The sequence below is a fragment of the Lissotriton vulgaris genome, unplaced genomic scaffold (assembly GCF_964263255.1).
Source record: "Lissotriton vulgaris unplaced genomic scaffold, aLisVul1.2 SCAFFOLD_275, whole genome shotgun sequence".
NCBI classification, from domain to species: Eukaryota; Metazoa; Chordata; class Amphibia; order Caudata; family Salamandridae; genus Lissotriton; species Lissotriton vulgaris.
In genome coordinates this window covers 372,038-393,611 of record NW_028252092.1, presented here as the reverse complement: position 1 = coordinate 393,611, position 21,574 = coordinate 372,038, and the positions used below count along the sequence as shown (strand labels likewise).

Here is a 21,574-nt window from a genome sequence, read left to right as displayed (position 1 = left end):
GCGTGTCTGCATTGTGCTGTGGGTGTGTGCTGGGGGCGTGATAATCGCTGGGGGCATTCCATCACGATTGTTGTTTTTTCTTCCCAGGTTCTATACATTCCTGCTCCCTTTAAATAGTAATTCATTGGTGGTCCCATTCTCTTAGAACCACCCCAAGCACAGTTATGGACAAAAATACAACTAAAAGGCCCTGCAAAGCATTATGGGATAAGCTTAGCATAATTTTTAGCATTCATGAAAGGGTTTCAATGTTTTTGAATTTTACTCATCAGGGACATCTTGGGACGACGAGGTGAACTGCAGCTTGATGTATAATATTTGAAATGCTATTGCATTTGCATCATCAGGGACATCTAGGGACATGAGGTGAACTGCAGCTTGATGTGTAATATTTTAAATGTGATTGCATTTGCCTCAAGAGGGACATCTAGGGACGGCCAGGTGAACTGCAGCTTGATATATAATATTTTAAATGCTATTGCATTTGCATCATTAGGGACATCTAGAGACATGAGGTGAACTGCAGCTTGATGTGTAATATTTTAAATGCTATTGCATTTGCCTCATCAGGGACATCTAGGGGCGACGAGGTGGACTGCAGCTTGATGTATAATATTTTAAATGCTATTACATTTGCCTCATCAGGGACATCTAGGGACCATGAGGTGAACTGCAGCTTGATGTATAATATTTTAAATGCTATTGCATTTGCCTCTTGGGGACAACTGGGGAGAACAAGGTGAACTGCAGCTCTTTGTAGAATTATTTAGATACTATAATATTCACTTCCCACTGCTAATCTCGTCCCATAATGGTTTGCAGGGGCTTGATCTCAAAATCATCACCTCTCTCACTGCTTGCTGGAAGCTAATTTCACTTTTGTGAAATGACTATATGCATTTTAGCATGTAGAAATACTTGTTATTTTACCTTGAATATATGAGGTTTCTGTTTTAAGAATTGAAATCTGACGGAACGAAATATTGCGGATTTATTGTACCAAGTTCGGGCCAATTCCGCCCACCCCTACTTTAAATACCCCTGCACCCCATAATCATAACCCACCCTTACTCTATAAAATACCCCAACACCCTTAAACACTAACCCATCTTAACCCTATAAATATACCCTGTACCCCAAAACCCAAACCTATCCCTAAACCCTAAAAATACCCCTGTACCCCAAAACCAAAACATAGCCCTGAACCCTATAAATACCCCTGTACCTCAAAACCCAAACATACCCCTGAACTCTAAAAATACCCCTGTACCCCAAAACCCAAACCTACCCCTGAACCCTAAAATACCCCTGTACCCCAAAACCCAAACCTAGCCCATAACCCTTAAAATACCCCTATACCCCAAAACCCAAACCTACCCCATAACCCTAAAAATACCCCTGTATCCCAAAACTCAAACCTAGCCCAGAACCTTAAAATACCCCTGTATCCCAAAACCAAACCTAGCCCTGAACCCTAAAAATACCCCTGTACCCCAAAACCCAAACCTAGCCCTGAACCCTTAAAATACCCCTGTACCCCAAAACCCAAACCTACCCCTGAACCCTAAAAATACCCCTATACCCCAAAACCCAAACCTAGCCCTGAACCCTAAAAATACCCCTGTGCCCCATAACCCAAAACTATATCTGAACCATTAAAATACCGAAACACCCCAAACCATATACCTCAGTACCCCAAAACATATACCCCTATACCCATACTTGCCTTATCCAAACATTTTTTAAAAACATGCTTTTACCATTCATGCATTTACAACAAATTTCTTTGTAAATGTATGCGGGGTAAAAGCATATAAAATGTAATGCCATGCATTATAATGGCATTGCGGAGTCATGGTACTTTTGGAATGAAAGTATGCGGAGTCATGGTATGCGGAAAGAAAGTTGCGGTATAATGGGTGTTTACCCTCCCCCGGTAAGTACATTGGTGGCACGGCTGCCCACATCTCCAGCAACATACTCATATTTTTTACCACCGATTTGAAAAATGCACAGGTCTCTCTCACTGATGGCCAGCACCGACATACACTTTTAGACACACCTCCTGCCACAAGTTCTAGAATTGCGAACTTTAGAGCTGGGGAGCTACGTTCGAAAATTCGGCATCAGCTCAACATCCTGTGATTCCAGGCAAATCGCTTTGTCTCCCCGTGCCTACCACAAATGAATGTGTTCTTCTGTAATGTAAATTGTGCTCATGCCATGTTGTTGAGTTTGCAATATATAATATTGCAAGGAAAATAAAGTAGGGAAACTCGAGTTCACACACTACTGAACGCGCACTTTTAAGTGCATCAGCAGGGCACTGTGAATCGGAGCGTTTCACAGGCCTGTCACAGATTAGAAATGCTATCAAAACAAAATCCAACAAAACAATATACTACTGGCCGGCAGCAATTCATACCCGGACAACGTCGGGACGGGCTGCTAGTAAACAATACAAGCATTTACTTCTGCCGACACACCGTGCACTCTTGACCCAGGAACAGATTCATCTGGTTTAGAAGGAAAAGAAGCCACAGAGCAGCAATGACCGGCAGAGGGAATGGAAGTCACAATATATTGCTGTTTTAGAGAGAGATGGATGCGTGTGCATTTGTTCTGCATGTTTTAAGGGCCTACAAAGTTTAGCACCATGAAAATCACATCTAATAGGTTGTTGATGAGTGAATTTGCTTCCTTTCCTGTGCACTGGCAGAGGCAGGTGGAGGGGCTGTCTCTCCCTTTCCTGCCCCCTCTTGTGCCCTCAGGTTGGGTTTCTGATGTGGTATGTCTCTCCTGAGCTCTGCTTGGAGGGGTCTCTGGTTTTGTAGGAGTCACAACTCTGAGGAAAGAAACATTCCTGTTGACTAAAGCCCTAGAACAGGCCAGAAGAAGCACACCCAGAACATGCGGTCACTCACTGCCTGTGGACTGCAGGGATTTTCCTGCTGGGTGTTTGCACTGCTCTAAGCAGGGGCAACGCGTCATCAGACCAGCAGGTGGTCTCACTGGCTGTGGAGTGCACTTGGTGGACTGTGAGCCGGGGTCTCAAGCGGGTACAGTGGGGGGGTATTAATATCTGCGGATACCGCTCCAGCAGACGTGTAAGGAGGGCCTATAGGATTACAAGATCCCACCCACAAAAAGAGTTAGGGAACTGAAAAAAGTACAGGTACATATGAGCACTGCAGTCTCAACCAGAACAAGGGTCAACTCTATGCATTTCGGGGCAGATTTATGATAACTGGTGCATCCCCAGGGATGCGCCAGTTATTTTGCGCCGCTGCTCCGCCACCCATGGTGCGCCGCATTTACAACGCGGCGCACCTTGGGGCAAAAACGGCTCAGATGCGTGACGCATCTGTGCCGTAAAGGTGGCGCATTGCTGGAGTTGCATCGCAAGCGCGACGCAGCTCCAGCAAGGCTCGGGGGTGCCCCATCTTTACAATGCTGCGTCAAGACCTACGCCTGCTTCAAGCAGGCGCAGGGTTTTGACGCAGCATTGGCCTGAAAGTGACTGAGTGAAATCTTATAGATTTCACTCAGCTACTTTTGTGAGGCGCACCTGTCCCGGAACGCCCACCCTGCGCCGGAACACCCACAAGTGGCGCAGAGCTTTACAACGTGATGCATCCGCCTAGATGCGTCAGGTTGTAAATGGGTCGTAGGGATGCGCCGCGTTTACGCCGCTGTTGCGTGACGCAAACTTGGCGCATTCCCAACATAAATCTGCCCCTTCATTTCCAATCCGGGCTTCGTTGAAGAGGCGAGGGGGGAGGTAGGAACTTGCTTTGGCCTGCTAGAAATGTTTTGGTTTTTTTTCAACAGATTTTATTAGAAGAGTCTTATAAGTACAGTACAGGTAGATTGAAGGCAATAACAGTGCGGGTGTGCGCCCGTGAGGTTACAATTGGCGTCTTGCTTGTTCGTGCGGCTGACAGATATACATTGAGAGAGGTTCGGCAAACTGGATCTTGACCTTGCATATTGCCCTCAAAGGGAGGAAGAGAAAAGTCAGAAAGGAGAGATAAAGCGGAGCAGACAGGGTGGTTGGTGTGTCTAGCTAGAGGCCATCCTGCTGGGGTTCATCATGTGTGTGGGGCGGGAGTATGTGCGGGCAGCGGTCTTTGTCTTTTAGCTAAGGTGGTTTGTGTGAGCTCAGATAATTGGCCATGGATTTCCACATCTCCTTTTTCGGTGTGTCTTTTGATGTTATGTTGTCTGCCCCTCTGAGGAAGGTGATCCAGTTGAACTAGCTTTTGAAGGTATCTTTCGCTGTATCTTTCCAGTTCGTTAGGATTGTTTTGACTGCGGCTGTGAATAGGATGTCTATTAGCTCGCTGTCTTCCCTAGATTGGGTCTCGTGAGTCATGAAGGCAGTCACTACTCCTGCAAAGTCAGTTTGGATTTGGAACCCTATTGTGCTACTTATAAAATCTCTTACTTTATTCCAGAGTGTTTTGACCTTGGGGCAGTGGAAGATAAGGGGTGCTTGGTTTCCTTTTTCTTTGTGGCAGTTCCAGCATAGTCGGATTTTTCCCCTTTCACTGATGCACCTATTTTGTTGGTCCTCCCAGTACCCTAATGTCTTAGCGTTTAATTTTGTTGCGGTTGGGCTGAGCAGTTTGTAGAGGTGCGAGGTTTGGTGGCCAACTTTGTTTAGGTTGGTTGAGTATTGTAGAATTGATGGGGTTTCCCTGTTCAGGTCTGCTCTGGTGAGTGCCACTCTTATTTTTAGAAAGTTATAAAATTCTATGTCTGCTAGGTTGTGAAGGTGTTTAAGGGTGTCGAAGGTGAGAGGGGTGTTGAGTTTTTCTAGTTGATTCGGGGTGGAGATGCCTCGTTCGTACCAGGAGGCCATGTCTATTATCTTGTCTCTGTATTTTATTTTTGTGTTGAACCAGATAGACTTCCATCTTGTGCCTTTTATGCTTTTCTCCATTCTTTTTTCTACTCTAAGAAGGGCGTTCCCTGGTGTTTTTAAGTATGGGGTTGCTTGCTTCGTGTTGTTTGTTGGCTGTCAGTAGGACTAGGGCGTTTAGACCTTTTAGCATAGCATTTTCTAGTGTTAGCCAAATCGGTGTGTAATCCTGTCCAGGCGATAGCCAGTGCAGACCTTGTTTGGCTAGGCAAGCTGTTTGGAAGGTTTTGAAGTTAGTGAGGTTAAGTCCACCTGGATTTCTGTTCAGCTTTAGTTTCTGGAGACTTATCCTGGGTTTTTTATCCTTCCATTGGAATTTGTTTATCAGTGTGTCTAGTTTTTTGTGGAAGTCTTCTGTGGTTATTAGTGAGAGCATACTGAGTAGGTAGTTAATCATGGGTGCTATCATCATTTTTATTGATTCAACTCTGCCCCACCAGTTGACAAATTTCGGTGACCACGTTTCAAGCTTCTCTTTTACTTTGTTTGGAAATGTCCTTTCATTGTGGTCCAGTGTCGCCTTGAGATCTCTCTCAAAGTGTATGGCAAGATATTTGAGAGCTCCTTTTTGCCATGTTAAACCGGAGTTCCCTAGTACTGCTTTAGTAGTGTGTACGTTTAGGGGTTTGCATTCTGATTTGTCCCTATTGAGTTTATAACCCGAGACCTGAGTGAATTCCTCAATGGTGGTCATTAGGGGTATGCTATTGAGGTGCCTCGGTTCTCTGTAGTTATGAGTATGTCGTCTGCATAGGCTGCTACCTTAACCGTGTTTTCCCTGATCTGGATACCTTTTATTTCTGGGTTGGACCAAATCATGCACAGCAGTGGTTCTATGGAGAGTAGGAAGAGTGCCGGGGATAGCGGGCGCCCTTGTCTGGTGCCTCTTTCTAGGAGTAGCGTCTCTGAGGAGCACCCATTTACTACCACTCGGGCTTTTGGTTCATTGTATAATGCCATCACCATTCTTCTGTAGTTTCTCCCTAGGACAAACCTCTGCATGCATTGGTCAAGGAAAGGCCACGACACTCTGTCAAACGCCTTCTCGGCATCGAGTGCTATCATTACTGCTTGTGTGCTGTTGGAGGAGGCGGGATTTATTAGGTGGCATAAACGTTTTGTATTGTCTTGGGACAGCCGGTGTTTGAGGTAGCCCGCCTGAGAGTTGTGGATTAAGGTTGGGAGTTGTGCGTTTAGTCTCGCTGCAAGGACCTTGGCATATATCTTACAGTCGACATTGATTAGTGAAATGGGGCGGAGGATTTGTGGGTATTGTGGGTCTTCCCCATCCTTTGGGATTACTATTATATGGGCCTCTGTCATTGAGCTGGTCAGTTTTCCCACTGTGGAAGCAGTGTGTGAACACCTCCTTTATTGTGGGCTTAAGTAGGCGGAGGAACTGTTTGTAGAAGCTCGCCGTGTAGCCATCCGGCACGGGAGCCTTGTTGTCTTTAAGGCCTTCAACTGCTCTCTCTATTTCTGACCCTGTAATGTCATGTTCTAATGTCATTCTCTGCTACTCTGTTAATCTGGGTAGGTTTAGCTTGGCTAGGAGACTGGCCCCATTGTCTGCTTTGAGGTTTTTGTCTTCTTTGTACAGGAGTTCATAGAAGTTTTTGAAGACTTTGAGAATCTATTTGTTTGACGTTTGTGAAGTATTATTGGTGTCAGTTATCGCTGTGATAGTGTGTTGTCTCTGTTTGCTCTTAAGGTAAGAGGCTAGCGCTTTCCCTGCTCTGTTCGCTTTACATAAGTGTGGGGATCTCTGCCCCGGTCCCTAGTGGTATGAAGGTAAGAGCGAGTCGAAGGGTATGGTTTGAAAGATTTATTTACTCTCTTAGGGGTTAAATGTTCGTTTTTTTCCATGTACCGGGTGACCTCCCAGTTACAGACCAGATGATTGAGTCTTAGGTTTGTAAGGATACCAGCTTGTAATAATAATCCACCCTTACAAAAGGGGGAACCCAGTCTTCCCCGTCACTTGCCTGTTGCCATGGTCCCTGGTGACCGTGGCTCGTGAGATCCCGCCTCCTCTGCTTCCCTCAGGGGAGCGGTCTCGCTCGCGTTGACGGGGGTCTTTTGCGCGTTGTCCTCCTCCTCCGGGCGATTCGCTGTATGTCTCCGGTCTTCCTCTCCGTCCTCGTTCTTGGCTTCCGGGTCCTCGTCACGGGATTTCGGTTCCTGCAGACGCCGCTCCTTCCCCGCGTAGCCGGCCATTTGAATCCCCAGGCCGGATGTAGACGTGGCTGTTGTCTCTTGCACTCCTGATACGTCTGGTACGCCAACCTCACTTCCAGCTTAGACCCATCCGGCCGCCATCTTGGGTTGGGTCGGGTCAGCGAAACTCTCACAATAAGTTAATGGCTTTGAATCTATTTATCAACAGGCCAGCTCTTTCGCTTAGGATCTTGTTGAGCTAATATTTTTTCCTGGTTAGTTCTGTCAGAGTGTTTTTGTCTTTTAGATCGATGTTGTAGCCTCTCTCTAGGTCTTTTATCTGGCTTTCGAGCTCTGTTACTTTTTTGTTCCTTTCCCTATTCATTCTAGACTTGATGCGGAGTACTTTCCCCCTGACTGTGGCTTTCAGGGCGTCCCAAAGGATGCCTCTGTCCATGTCTGGGCTGTCATTGAAGGCTATGTATTCTTGTATGGTATCTTCTATCTCTGCAACGTTATTCGCGTTTCTAAGTATGTCGCTATTGAACCTCCACCTCCGGCTGGTCTGTTCATTGTGGCGCCCGCGGAGTGTTAGACTGATGAGTGAGTGGTCTGATATTGTTCTAGGAGCGATGTCTGTGTGGTCTATGAGAGGAGTGTAGGGTGCGGAGATGAGGAGGATGTAGTCAATGCGGCTGTATGAGTTGTGTGGGTAAGAGTAGAATGTGTAGTCTCTTTTGTTTGGGTGTTGTAGTCGCCATGTGTAGGAGAGTAGGGTCTGCTATCCTATGGTCACCCCAATTTTTGCTTTTTGCTTCACTGGTTTTCGACTTACTGAGGTTGTGGGCCTGCTAATCAGACCTCCAGCCTGCTGTTCTCTCTCTAAATTCACATACATGTACTATAGGTACATAACCCAATTGGAAAATGGACTCCTTGTCAGCCCCTGTACCATGCACTATAGGTGCTCAGGGCATAGGTGCCACCAAGGCCTACCAGGGGCGGAAGCATAGCTTTTGCCACCCCTGGCTGGTTCTTAAATTGACACAACTGGCTGATCACTCAGCTGGGGCAAGTTGGTGTAATCACCCCTTGCTTAGATATAGTATACCTATATCTAAACCTATATCTGGACACATATAAACCTGTGAGCCACTCCTATGGAAGGCCTCATCAATCCTGGAGGCAGAGTGCGGGCTTTAATGTGAGATGGGACTCTAGCATGAGCTGAGCCTGTCTGCAGCTGTCGGGAACAACTCCCTAAGCTGTTCCGGGAAAATGCCAAACTATATACTATTAAGTGCATTATAATCCTCGCGGTTATATGTCAACTTTGGTTTGGCTTTATCAAAACATGTCGTGTAAGGTGTCATACGATTTGGAATACTATCCCCTCGACAGTTCTGTCGACGGGGATAGCATTCCACCCCTCAAGAGGGAGAAGACATGTTACTTTACTAAAACGCAGTTGATTTTTAAAAGAGCCTCACATCCACAAAATGGATGCTTCTGCCACAAACACGAGTCTGACCTCCTGCTACTGACCGAAACTCCACAGAGGAGGCCTGGACAAAGGCTTTCCTGTCACAGGGAGGTGTTACACCACCCCAGACAGGAGATAGTGGATTGTAGCAGGGAGGTTTGAACGAAACCAGACACTGCCTGGGGAGCACAAGGCTTCCCCTTGCATAATCCGGCCAAACCGGTTCTGGGGCACACCAGCCCCTGTCCCAGTGCGGCCTGGATCAAAGGAAAGGGGTGTATCCACCCCCTTCCTGGGTCCCACCCATAGGAGGGGACCTAGCAGGTAATCCAGCTCCCTAGATTGGTATAAGAATGGGAGCAGTGCCAACGCACTGAGATTATCCTGATGAAACATTTGAAATGAAACTCTGGACCCTTCGACATTCTACTCAACTTAGAAGACTGAAGAATCTCCCTTGTGGTCAAGGAGTGACCACCCTGTGCAAACAGGCACCATCCAGCACCTCAACATCTGCTTTGTTGCAGTTCCCGCCAGAACTCGAGCGACAGAGATCGGCGAGATCAAGCTTGCCTGCCTTCTTATAGCCCGATCCACAGTCCCTGCAGAGCTGAGACCCGTGGAGGCATCCGGAAGCATGGGGCACGCCATCTTGAAAAGACCACAAGACGCTGACCGTGCAGCCCACGAGTGACCCTCGAAGCTGTACACCGAGGTTTGAGAAGCCCCAACCCTGAGCTACTCTTGCACCGAAGCTCACCCCTCTACACTCGACGAGTGCTGCGTGGGGCCCTTCTGCTTACTTTGGCTCAACGCGTTGGCTCGGTCACTTGCCAGCTGGCTCGTGGCCCCTGTGCCGACGAAAACCTAAAACCGACTCACGATTCTGGTTGCTCCAGATTTGCACCAGCTCCTCTGAAAAGGAGTACCCGCTCTGACCCTCCTGGTCCGAGTGAGAAGCAATCTTCCAGTCCTGCGTGGATTGCTCTTGCCAAGTGTTGTTTGCTCCGATCTTGAAGCCGACAGCACCAACGGTGAGAGCCTGTGTGGGACAGCTCGTGACTTGCTCCTGGACGTCGCAGATGCCCCAGAGCCCACGTGGCAGCGGAGAGAAGCTCCTCAACAACCACCTGATTGCGCCCGACATTGCCTGGTTCCGTCCTGGTTCCACCCTGGTCACTGCTGAGTGACCCAGACTCTGTCCCCTCTGCTTTCAGGTACTTTTCTACTCTGATCCACCCTTGGATCACACCGGACACTTCTCCTTCACATCGCCTGCAGCATCTTCAGCTTCAAGCACCAAGAACCTGCGTGACGAAACCCAACGCCACTTCGACCCTATGCACCCGCTTCCTGTGGGTGAGGTAACATTGCAACGCCGGTGTTCCCACACTGGTACACACCTCTAGGGTCTGTGTATAAAGTTTTGTCCATCTAGGTTCAGCGGAAGTATCCTAAAACTCTATCTGTGTAACTTTTACGCACCATTGACTTTGCATTGGTGCATGCGTGTGCTTTAAGCCCTGCACCCGAATCCCGCGGGCTTTTCCCGACTTCAGCATTGCTTGTCCCGACTGCTCCCAGCGATTCCCTAGGCCCTAGGCCTAACCCCTGTTCGATTGGTATCTCTTATACCACTTTCTTAATATATGGTTTGAGTGGCCACCCGCCCTCATCCATAATTGTGCAACTTTGTATGTTATACTGTGCTTTTGATTTAACGCTTGTGCCCCTTTGCTCATAAAGAGTACTGGGGATTATTTTTAGTAATAAACACATATATTTTTATAATATATACATGTGTGGTGTCCTTTCATTTGATATTACAGGATTGTGATTGGTAAAACAGCTCGCTTAACACGACCTCTTGAGTTTAGCCTTTAAGGCTGGTTAGTCTATGCTACCATTAAGATAGCTTGTCTATAAGGTTGACTTACAACCAGACACCATAATGGATTGTTTGGACTGATATAAGGTGGTTCCAGAATTGGAAACATCATATATCAGGCCAACTTCTCACACCATGGATCTTTGAGGTTGAGCTTTGTGCACAGGTTACCTAGGATTTTGTTTCCTGCCGAGCAGTGGCTGGCTCTTTGTGGGTGCCTGTCTATCGCACTGTCTAGTGTCTGGTTGAGATCGCCTGCTACTATTAGGAGGTCTTCGTGTGGGAGCTTACTCAGTCTGTTCTCAACATTACTCCAGAATACATTGTCTTCTGCGTTGGGACCGTATATATTGGCGATGTGTATCGTGTCCTCCCCCCTCTTGAGACTCGTTATTAGGACTCTCCTGTTTTCGTCTGCATATCTATCCTGTACTGTCAGTCTCGATTTTTTTTTATGAGTGTTATGACTCCCCTCTTTTTGTGAGCTGCTGGTGAGCATAGTGTTTGCCCTATCCAGTTGGCCTTTTATCTTTGTGCGTCCTCTGCTGACAGTTTGGTTTCCTGGAGCACGCACACGTCCCCCTTGGTCTTGCTCAGGTATTCTATGGCTTTCTTCCTCTTGACTGGATGATTGAGCCCCTTAACGTTGAGCGAGACTACGTTAATAGTGGTGGGTGTTTGGTTATGTGTCATTCCTTAGCTGGGGTGTCGTTGTATGTTGTGGTGTTGTGTTGTGTTGTGTTCTTGATCGCCCCCGGTGGTGCCCTTTGCGAGCCTTTGCTGCTATTCCCTTGTGTAGTATACTATGTCCTACCTGATGGCTTAGCGAGCGCCTATGTCTGTCCGCGACTGGGATGGAGAAGATAAGGAAAGAAAAAGAAAGAAGAAAGAAGGAAAACATGGAAACCATCGATGTCTGTACTCGGAGGACCCCCCTCTCACCCTCCCCTCCCCCCGCCCCTCCCACCCCCCATCCCCCACTGTTTGCATTACGAGCGTGCAACAGCACAGTTCCTCCCCCCCTTTTCATCTGAGGTTTGTATTGAGCTAGGTCTAAGGCTTCCTATGAAGCTGACGACAATACTAGTATTAGTTCGGTTAAAGGATATGTGAGAGTTCCAGTTGTGCAGCTTCTCACTGTGAATGTCGCGATCGCGTTCAAAGGTTCAAAATATGCTTTATTCGATATTCGACAAGGAAATATCATATAAGCGTAAAATTTCATAAAATATCATACAAACATACAATTACAGAAATAATTTAAAAACAAGCAATTTGGTCAATTCATTAAGATAAGTAAATGGCAACCATTTAAAAAAAAAAAGCAGAATCTGGAGAGCCAATCTTTAGAGTGATTAAGAGTTAATTAGAAAAGGAGCAATCAATTAGGCCTTGATGCATAAGGAGCATGTACGACAAGATACATATGTACAATTGTTAAGAGCATATTTGGCTTTTTCCATTTTACATGTCTGGGTATAAGAATGATAAACACATGGTGGCCATAGTCCCCTTTCACCAAGTGTTATTGTTCATTACTCTGGGGCCCGGGTAAAAATCAAACAAGTCCCAAGTGGAAATAGGGCCACCACCGGGTTTTGGTTGGGAAAGTCTTAAAAAGGGGACAATGTTCCTGTGTTTAAATCTGATCAATATCAGGTCTCCCGAAATGTCTTTAGGCAATCTGCCTAACCACCCCACCCTCCTGACGCTCACAATTCCGCCATCTAGGGCGGGCGGCAGCGGTCTGTTGTTGTTAAGCCAAAAGATGGTCTTATTTAGCAGCTCCTCGCTTGTTTCGTGATTGCCCTGACCAAGTTCGGGCACCCCGGAAAGAACGGACACGTAGGGGGCAGCCTCAGGGGGTAAATTAATTCTATGCCTTCTTGGCTGAGGATGTCTAGAGGCTTTGAAAGGAGCACTATTATGGTTAGGAGTATTATTATGGCCCCTTGGGAAGGGTATACTCAGGGCAGGGTCTATTGTTCGAGCTTTTCTGAATTCAGTTGGAATTGGCTTGTCCGATTGTATACAGAGTGTAGAACGTGGGGAGACAGCCGAATTTACAGTTGGTGGGTGAGTCATTCTTACTATTTGTTCCACACTGGACAGCCTGTCTCCCAACTCCTTAATTTTAGTAACCAGGGGTAATAGAGCAGCATTCAACAATCGTTCAAATTCGGCCAATAGGGTCGATTGAAGGGGGGAAACAGGATTAATTGTTGTGGTGCTTGCTTTATGTGGCGTTAAAACAATTGGATTGGCAGGGAGGGATGAGGAGCTACAACACAATGGATTGGCATTTGAAGAAGATTCCTCGTTGTTAAACAGGATTAAATCAGGGGATACAGGAACAGCTTGGGTGGTACAGGTTACGGGATCAGTGTCTTTGCACACTCTGGGGGGGGGGTTAATATATCAGGGACATAGTTAGTGCCGCACACGGCATTAAGCTCTTCCCAAAAAGACATCATGGGAGGACTATGTAGAGCCCGATGACGACACTGGACGATTGAACATCAATATTTATACAGTATTAAGTCTCTGTACCTCTTATGTTGGGACCAAGTGGGGTGGCCCGCCCCGTCCTCCTCAGGTCCTCGGAGGGCCACAGAGGGCCCGCCCTTTGCCCGGGCTTCCCCCGGCGCTGCCCGCGCGCTCCCGCGTAGCGGGGGGCAGTCCTTCCTTATCAGCGCCTCAGGGCGCACACTGATTGGCTGCTTGCGGCGTCCAGCCGCTAGGGATCTTGGGGGATGTAGTTCCCTCTCCCGACGGCCGCGCTGCGATGTCCTGGCAGCAGCGGCAATGGCGGGAATGGCGGGGCTGGAAGATCGCTCGGACCCAGGAGCACAGGCCACAAGGTACTGGTCAGCTCTGTGTCCGCTGAAAACACCTCCCGCTTCTGCAAACACCTCCCGCTTCTGTGAGGGCAGTCCTTCCTTATCAGCGCCTCCGGGCGCACACTGATTGGCTGCTTGCGGCGTCCAGCCGCTAGGGATCTTGGGGGATGTAGTTCCCCTTCTCCCGACGGCCGCGCTGCGATGTCCTGGCAGCAGCGGCAATGGCGGGAATGGCGGGGCTGGAAGATCGCTCGGACCCAGGAGCACAGGCCACAAGGTACTGGTCAGCTCTGTGTCCGCTGAAAACACCTCCCGCTTCTGCAAACACCTCCCGCTTCTGTGAGGGCAGTCCTTCCTTATCAGCGCCTCCGGGCGCACACTGATTGGCTGCTTGCGGCGTCCAGCCGCTAGGGATCTTGGGGGATGTAGTTCCCTCTCCCGACGGCCGCGCTGCGATGTTCTGGCAGCAGCGGCAATGGCGGGAATGGCGGGGCTGGAAGATCGCTCGGACCCAGGAGCACAGGCCACAAGGTACTGGTCAGCTCTGTGTCCGCTGAAAACACCTCCCACTTCTGCAAACACCTCCCGCTTCTGTGAGGGCAGTCCTTCCTTATCAGCGCCTCCGGGCGCACACTGATTGGCTGCTTGCGGCGTCCAGCCGCTAGGGATCTTGGGGGATGTAGTTCCCTCTCCCGATGGCCGCGCTGCGATGTCCTGGCAGCAGTGGCAATGGCGGGAATGGCGGGGCTGGAAGATCGCTCGGACCCAGGAGCACAGGCCACAGGGTACTGGTCAGCTCTGTGTCCGCTGAAAACACCTCCCACTTCTGCAAACACCTCCCACTTCTGTGAGGGCAGTCCTTCCTTATCAGCGCCTCCGGGCGCACACTGATTGGCTGCTTGCGGCGTCCAGCCGCTAGGGATCTTGGGGGATGTAATTCCCTCTCCCGACGGCCGCGCTGCGATGTCCTGGCAGCAGCGGCAATGGCGGGAATGGCGGGGCTGGAAGATCGCTCGGACCCAGGAGCACAGGCCACAAGGTACTGGTCAGCTCTGTGTCCGCTGAAAACACCTCCCGCTTCTGCAAACACCTCCCGCTTCTGTGAGGGCAGTCCTTCCTTATCAGCGCCTCCGGGCGCACACTGATTGGCTGCTTGCGGCGTCCAGCCGCTAGGGATCTTGGGGGATGTAGTTCCCTCTCCCGACGGCCGCGCTGCGATGTCCTGGCAGCAGCGGCAATGGCGGGAATGGCGGGGCTGGAAGATCGCTCGGACCCAGGAGCACAGGCCACAAGGTACTGGTCAGCTCTGTGTCCGCTGAAAACACCTCCCGCTTCTGCAAACACCTCCCCGCGATCGCGTATTAGTCTTGTCGTTGAGGTAGGTAGGTTGTTGTGGCCTGAGGTAGTGTGGTTGCCGGTAGTCTTACGTGTGGCCGCGGAGTTGCTGCTTAAGTTCACCTTGGCGCCGTCCATTTCGGTGTTGCCTGTTGACGCTCTCCTTTTCCCTGCTCCAGCGTTCTGGGCTTCTATGTCCTCCGATGGTGGGCCTTGGAGGTACCTTCTTAGAGCATTGGGATCCTCGAAGATTTGTGTTCGCATTTTGTCTGTGACTCTAAGTTTGGCTGGGCCCGCAAAGCTGAAAGTGATGTTGTCTTTCCGCATTCTTTCTCTTAACGCTAGGAATCACTTTCTGGTTTCCACTGTTTGTCTAGAGAAGTCTTGCGTGATAATTATTTTTTGTCCTTTCCATCTTAGGTTCGGGTTCTTCCTAGCGACAGCAAAGATTGCCTGAGTCTGGTTTGCTCTCAGTGGTCTGCAAATGATTGGTTGCGGGCCACGGTCTTGGGTCAGTTTGTTTGCAGGCACTCTGTAGGCTTTGTCAACTTCAAATTGCCTGTCGAATTTTAGGCCTGTCAGTAGTGGTTCTTCTATTAAATTTGTGCACGAACCGGGCTTGTCCTCTTCTCCTTAGGGGATCCCTAGTGGTCTTATATTCCCCCTTCTATTGCGGTCCTCTTTCTCCGCTAGCTGCTTCTGCAGGGCCGATAAGGTCTTTGCGATGGAGTGCAGGCACTTATTCGATTGTGCATTATCGTCTTCTATGCTGCTGATGCGTTCTTCCGCCGCATCAATCCTACAGTTTGTTTTATGCTAATCCACCCTTGTGGCTGCTAGTTCCAGTTGCATGTTATCTATCGTTTGTTTTGTTTGTTTCATTGATTTGCCCAGCTCATTTCCTTCATTGATTTTTTTGAGGATCATGTCCAGGGTTATCTCGTTTTTTTGTTGTTTTAGCAGCGAATGAGGAGTGTCTTTCCTGTGCTTCTTGATGTCATTAGTTATTTTACTGTCGTGACCTGCCATCGCTGCGAAGCCTCTCCTGACTTGATAGCTTACTAGTCTCCCGTCTTTCTGTTGAGAGCTAACGGGGTTAGATGGAGACTTATTTTGGATTGGCGCACCACTGTCAGTGTCTTGGCTGTTCAGCCTGAACCTGCTTAGTCCCCTGATGGTTCTTGTTCTGGTCTTTGCCCCTGCCAGATCTACTGTTATTTCTTCGCTTGCATATGCTGGCTGTCTGCGGGGGTCTAGTGCTGTTGGCTGATCCAGGGGCACGCAAGCTACTTGCTCGAATTGGTAGTAGTTAGGAAAACTGCAGTTTGTGGTTGTTCCTGTTGTTCGGGTTTGCCTGCTTGCTTCCTCTGTGTCCTGCTTTTCTGGGCAGATGTAGCGTGGTGAGGCAGCGCGCGGAGCCCTCCGTGCTTGTTGTAGGTTGCTCCTGGTTTGTCTTGCTGTTGCACAGTTGCAGGGCTATCTGGCGCTTTATCTGGCTTTTCATTCCCGCTGTGCATGTTTGTATGAAACTGCCTAACTGGGGCTTGCAGCTGTCCCACCTTATAGTGGTGGGTGCTGGCTTAATGCGGCTGGTTGTTTGATAAGCTTTATCGCTTGTCTTCGGCCTTATCCTCTCCTGCCCTTTTGCACTTGTTTTGGCGTTGGTACCCCCGCCGTGCCTCTGCTACACTCTGTTCATTTGTGCACTGATCGCGGTGTGCAGCCTGAGGTCTGCAAATGGCGGCTCTCTCTCCTGTGCTTCCGGTTCGGTTGCAGACTGTTTCTTGGTTAGTGTCCTCACGCTAGGTTTAATTGGCTGGTGTTGATGCAAGAGCGTTGGGGCCCCTCTACCTCTGTCTCTTATCTCCTCTGTTGCCAAGTTGTACACTTAGGAGCTCAGTATAGCGCCCGGCCTGTTGTTCGCTACCTGTGGTGCGATGCGGATTGAGTTCCAAGATGGCGCCCCCTTGGCTGTGCTTTCGCTTTCCCCTCTGTCACGCTTATGGCACTTACTTGAAAGTTTGTTTGTTTGTTTGTTGGAGCCTTTTTCGCCGGTTACCTGATTGGTGCAGGTACACCCTGTGCTTGTTGTTCTGCGACTTTGCAGTGTTCTGCGGCCAGGAGGTGCCTTTCTATTCTCTTTCTCCACTTGTGCGCGCCACCCCCTGCTTCCTTGGATGTTAAGAGGGCGGCCCCCAGGTGTGGTTTCGCTTTTTGCCCCAGTTTCGTTTTTGCGTGTCACTAGCTCTGCCGCTGCCACACTTCGTGAGCCTGTTTATGGGACTTACTTGGCGTAGGTTAGTGACAGCCGGGTGATGGGGCTTGCTATCCGCACCTTGTGTTTCCAGGCCGGGGGGGTCCACACAGCGACGGTTCCCCTCCTTCTGCGCCTCCGTTCCACTCTCTGTAAGTTTAGGGCGCCATCTTGCCGCTTTCTCGCCCGATCTTCCTTGGGGCGGATTTCTGACCAAAACTACTTCAGTAAGCTGATAGTGGCCTTCCTTCAATGCTCTTGTTGTGCCCCTGGTGTTTCTGGTCTTCTATTTCAGGACCAAGCTCTATTCGCTGTAGAATTCGCCGTTTTTTAGCCTCAGGGTTACGGAGATACAGGCCTTGAGCACCTCTAGGTTGGGCTGTGCTAACTCACTGTACTGGGGTCTGCCGGTTCAGTAACAAAATATTGCTGTATGAAAATATCGTGACCAAAATATCAATGTCAACAATATCATCATCCTATACCTATAATGTATAAAAATATCTAAAACAAATATTTATGTAATATATACTGTTGTATTAAATATTGTTTTTTAAATATGTATAGTAAAATTATAAATATTAAATACAATAGATAGTAACATTAATTTTAAAAAAAAGAGTATATATTTCAACAAATATAACAAAAATATAATTTTAAAAAGTTAAACACAATACATAATACACATATCTACTTAAAAACAATTAAACTAATTATTTTTATTTAGAAGTTCAAAATTATATGAAATTATAACAAATATCTATATACACCATTAACATAATATAAATTATGACATGGTTATGACTACAATTTAAATTATATGAAATTATAACAAATATCTATATACACCATTAACATAATATAAATTATGACATGGTTATGACTACAATTTATAAATCATGATGTAGCAACACGTGTGAGCAATAGCACACAGATCTCAGAATGCATATTCATATATGGTATTAGTGTTTGTGATTAAGAATAGTACACTGATAATAATATTGCACTGTTGAAATATGTAATGCTATTCTTCATATGTGCCATATACATATGTAACATTTTGTACAATACTGTCATATCAGATATGGTATAATCAGAAAATACCAATAAAGATATTTAAACAAAAAATAATATAAATGACAATATATAATAAATTCTAAAATAATGTTACATATTTGCTATTCCCACTACAATTTATACAAAACTACACTAACTATTTTAGTAAATATATAAACAAATGTACTACTCCCACTTCACGCAACACAAAAATAATAAAACTAGGTAACATTTACAAATCTCCCTGCATTAAATGCAACAGTAGTAATAGTGGGGTTTGTCCTTTGGCCGTGCTGGGAGTGCTGTCCCGGTTGCCTGTTCTTTTCCGCCTGTCAAATCAACGCCTCGCGGCCCCCGCTCCGCGGGAGCCGCTCGCAGACTCAAGACTCTGCCAGGGATCTGGTTCTTGGTCCCCTGTTGTGCATTGGAGCACCAACGCGTTTACAGAAACTAACTCTCCATACACAAGCCCAGAGGCGGGACTGCGAGGACCAGCCTGCTGAGCGGTGCAGATCGGCCGCAGCTGGTCCTCTTCCCGCCCCCACCTGTCACTCGCTCAGATATTCTGTCCCAGCCACGCGCACGCGGGACGCGCGCGGGGCAAAGGCCGGGGCGAAGACCGGGCAAAGAGCGGGCCGTTGTGTGGCCGTTTGGTGCTGGTGAGGCTGGGCTGGGCCCTGTCCCTGAGACTTTGTGGCGTATACCCTGGACCTGAATTCCTAATGTTTGCTTCCTCAATGTGTTGCACCGCGCGCTTGATGTGATTGTCTAGTGGCTGTTAAGTCCCTCTAACCTTGCTGGCTGGGTAACTATTACAACGGTTGCTCTCGGTTACTTCCCATAGTTGTTTATTTTTCGTCACAATGGACATGGCCTCACCTGGGAAAGTGGGGGTAAATCCTAATAAGGGCACATTGGACAATTACTTCAAGAAATCCATCACAGAGATTGAAAGAGAAGAAGCTCTGGAAGAGAAAAGGATGGAGCGTCGTAGCTCCATCGAGGGTCATAAGGCTAGATCCACCTTGGGTACATCCCTGCTCAATCGATTACCTAGTACAGAGCTGATCACTGAGGACCCCTTTACATCTCAGGGTGTCCCAGAACTCTTAAGAGATATCTCTCCTGCGCCACTTTCTCTTGTGGATCCCCTTAGTCCACCTCCTCCTGCCCCCCCACCACCTTGTAACTCTGATGTAGCCCCGAATCCCCCGCTAGCTTTCATCCCAATTGGAAAAATTAACCCCAAAAATCTGCAGAGGAAGGTTGTGGCCCAGATAAATCATGGTCCTCCACCCAAAAAGAGAATGAGGAAGGGGGGCCCCATACAAAAAGGTAAAACTAGTCATACTGAGTTTGGCAAGGGGAAGGGGGGGGGGGTCAGCCTCTGTTTCTAAATCAACTGAAGGCATAAGACTTGATATTCCCACAGTGACTATACAAGACACACCATCTCCCACAGTAGTTACTACCCCTCCAAATGCAAATTCTGAGGAGATTCTCCCGCTCGCCCCCACTTTGGAGTATCTTGGGCAAATGCTCAGGACGCTCACTTCCCCAATCATGGACAGATTACGGGCCATTGAAGAGCGGTTAGGGAATCTGGAGCAGACCATTCTCAATAAACTGGACAACCAGATGGCTGCTCCCATATCTAGTACAGTGTCAGCTTCAGCCAGCACATCAAATAGTTTAAAACCTTCTGTACCAAAGAAGGCCCACCCAACTTCTACCAACCGAGCCAAGGCGGCTCACATAACCTCTATCACTACCACAACGGCCTCTCTCCCCGTGTCCAATCTCCCTACCAAAATAGTGGCAAACAATCTCTTGGGAACTTCAACCTCTAAAAATGACTTTAGACCTGACATGCACTCGAATGGTGCCATTCCCAAGGGCGGAAATAGTATGTTACCCAGACCAATTCAGTCGGTTGAAGAGAGGGAACCCCCTAGTATAGTACAAAAATGTAGGATCCCTCAGGTCGAACTGCCTCTGGAATCACTACCTTACGTAGTGGTGCTTACGGGTGTACCCACCCTTGACCCTGATAAGCGAGAAGGCCCACAACAACTCAAAAATAAGACCATGTATTGGCTGTCCAAGAACAGACCACTCCCGGAGAATGTAAATGGGGAAATAGTGCATGTGCGCCGACTCTCCTGGTTGGGGGGGCGGGTGAAAGACATAGAAGGCGATCTGATTGTGATCAACTTCAGGGACCCTGAAGCTGTCAGGCACATTCTGAGCTGGATGCCAGGGAACCTAGGCAAATCCATCATGCCGTGTGATCTCACCTATTTCTACCCTAGAGCTCTAGTGGCCCCCTGTCATGTCCATGGCCCTCTATGTCCCTGACAGGTATCAATGGTCCAAAACAAACCAACCACTATCTTCCTTTGCACCCTGACCCCTTGATTCCAAAGAATGCTCATAGGTGGGAATTTGTCCCTCAGAGTGGCTATGGTTCCAATTATAGGAGTTTGGACCATTCCTCCCAAATGGGGGGGATGGACCACTTGCTTCCTTTCACACCCTTGGAAGTTAGCAACAGATTCGAAGCATTCTCTGGTTTGGATTTTTGTGACTGACTCGAGGGGTGCTCCCCTGGTCATTTTACTGCAGAGGGGGCCCCAAGTGAACACAATGGTAATTCTGTTGCTCAAGCTTTTAACCCTCCCCGACAATTGCTTGGCGATGTCTATGGCATAACCCAAACCCATTCAGCTGGAAGTAATCACAGTTTATCTCCCCCCCCACGGATCTCCACCTCCCATGTATGCAGTGGTGGAGATACCTCTGAGGGGCAGGGCCCCACATTCCATACTAAGTCTAGAACCCTGAGGGTACTTTCATGGAATGTTGCAGGTATTTTTAACAAAATACAAACTGAAGAATGGGATTCCCTGATATCTAATATTGAGATTTGCCTTTTTCAAGAGACATGGGCGAGGGAACCGGTTCACAAGACTGGTTATGCTGTATTTGAAATTCCTGCTACTTGGAATGGAAGGGGGAGGCCCTCAGGTGGTCTGGCGGTGTGGATAGCATCTCACACTGGGTGCATAGCGGAAAGTATAGCCACGCTCTCCCAAGATATCCAGTGTGTTTTACTAACCTGGACGGGCGCCCCGAAGTTGGCAATAATAAATGTTTACTCCCGCCCAGTAAGACCAACGGCGGAGTCTACTACACTAGAAGACCTTGCGTCTTTTTTGAGCCAGCTGCCGTCAGACTATAAGGTGATTATGGGTGGCGATCTTAACTGTCATTTTGAACCCTTAGAGGGCTTGAGGGAAGGGGCCCTCATGGCAGAAGACGATTACTGGGGTATACCAGCGTGCCAATCCCCCCATCCCAGATCCTGGTCTCCACTTGCGGTTCAAATCATGTCACTAACTCTCAACTACGCGTTAAGAGCTTGTAATGGTCGCACACCCTCAGACACCCCCTCAAAATGCACATTTAATAGACCAAACCATGAGTCAAGACTGGACTACATTTTTGTCGATACCAGTCTGTGGCCAAAGGTTGAGGATTTTAATATAATCCCCCGCACTGATAGTGATCATAATGCCCTTTCACTTTCCCTGGCCTATCTTCCTGAGCCCACCGGACTCTCCTCCCCGGGGGAAGG

At 48.2% G+C, this 21,574-nt stretch overlaps 1 protein-coding gene across 1 annotated transcript in view; it reads right to left on the bottom strand.

The window, feature by feature from the left end:
- LOC147662668 (E3 ubiquitin-protein ligase TRIM39-like) overlaps window positions 1-21,574 on the bottom strand; it is an 81,661-nt gene that overhangs the window by 42,775 nt on the left and 17,312 nt on the right. The gene's annotated exons all lie outside the window — the stretch shown is intronic.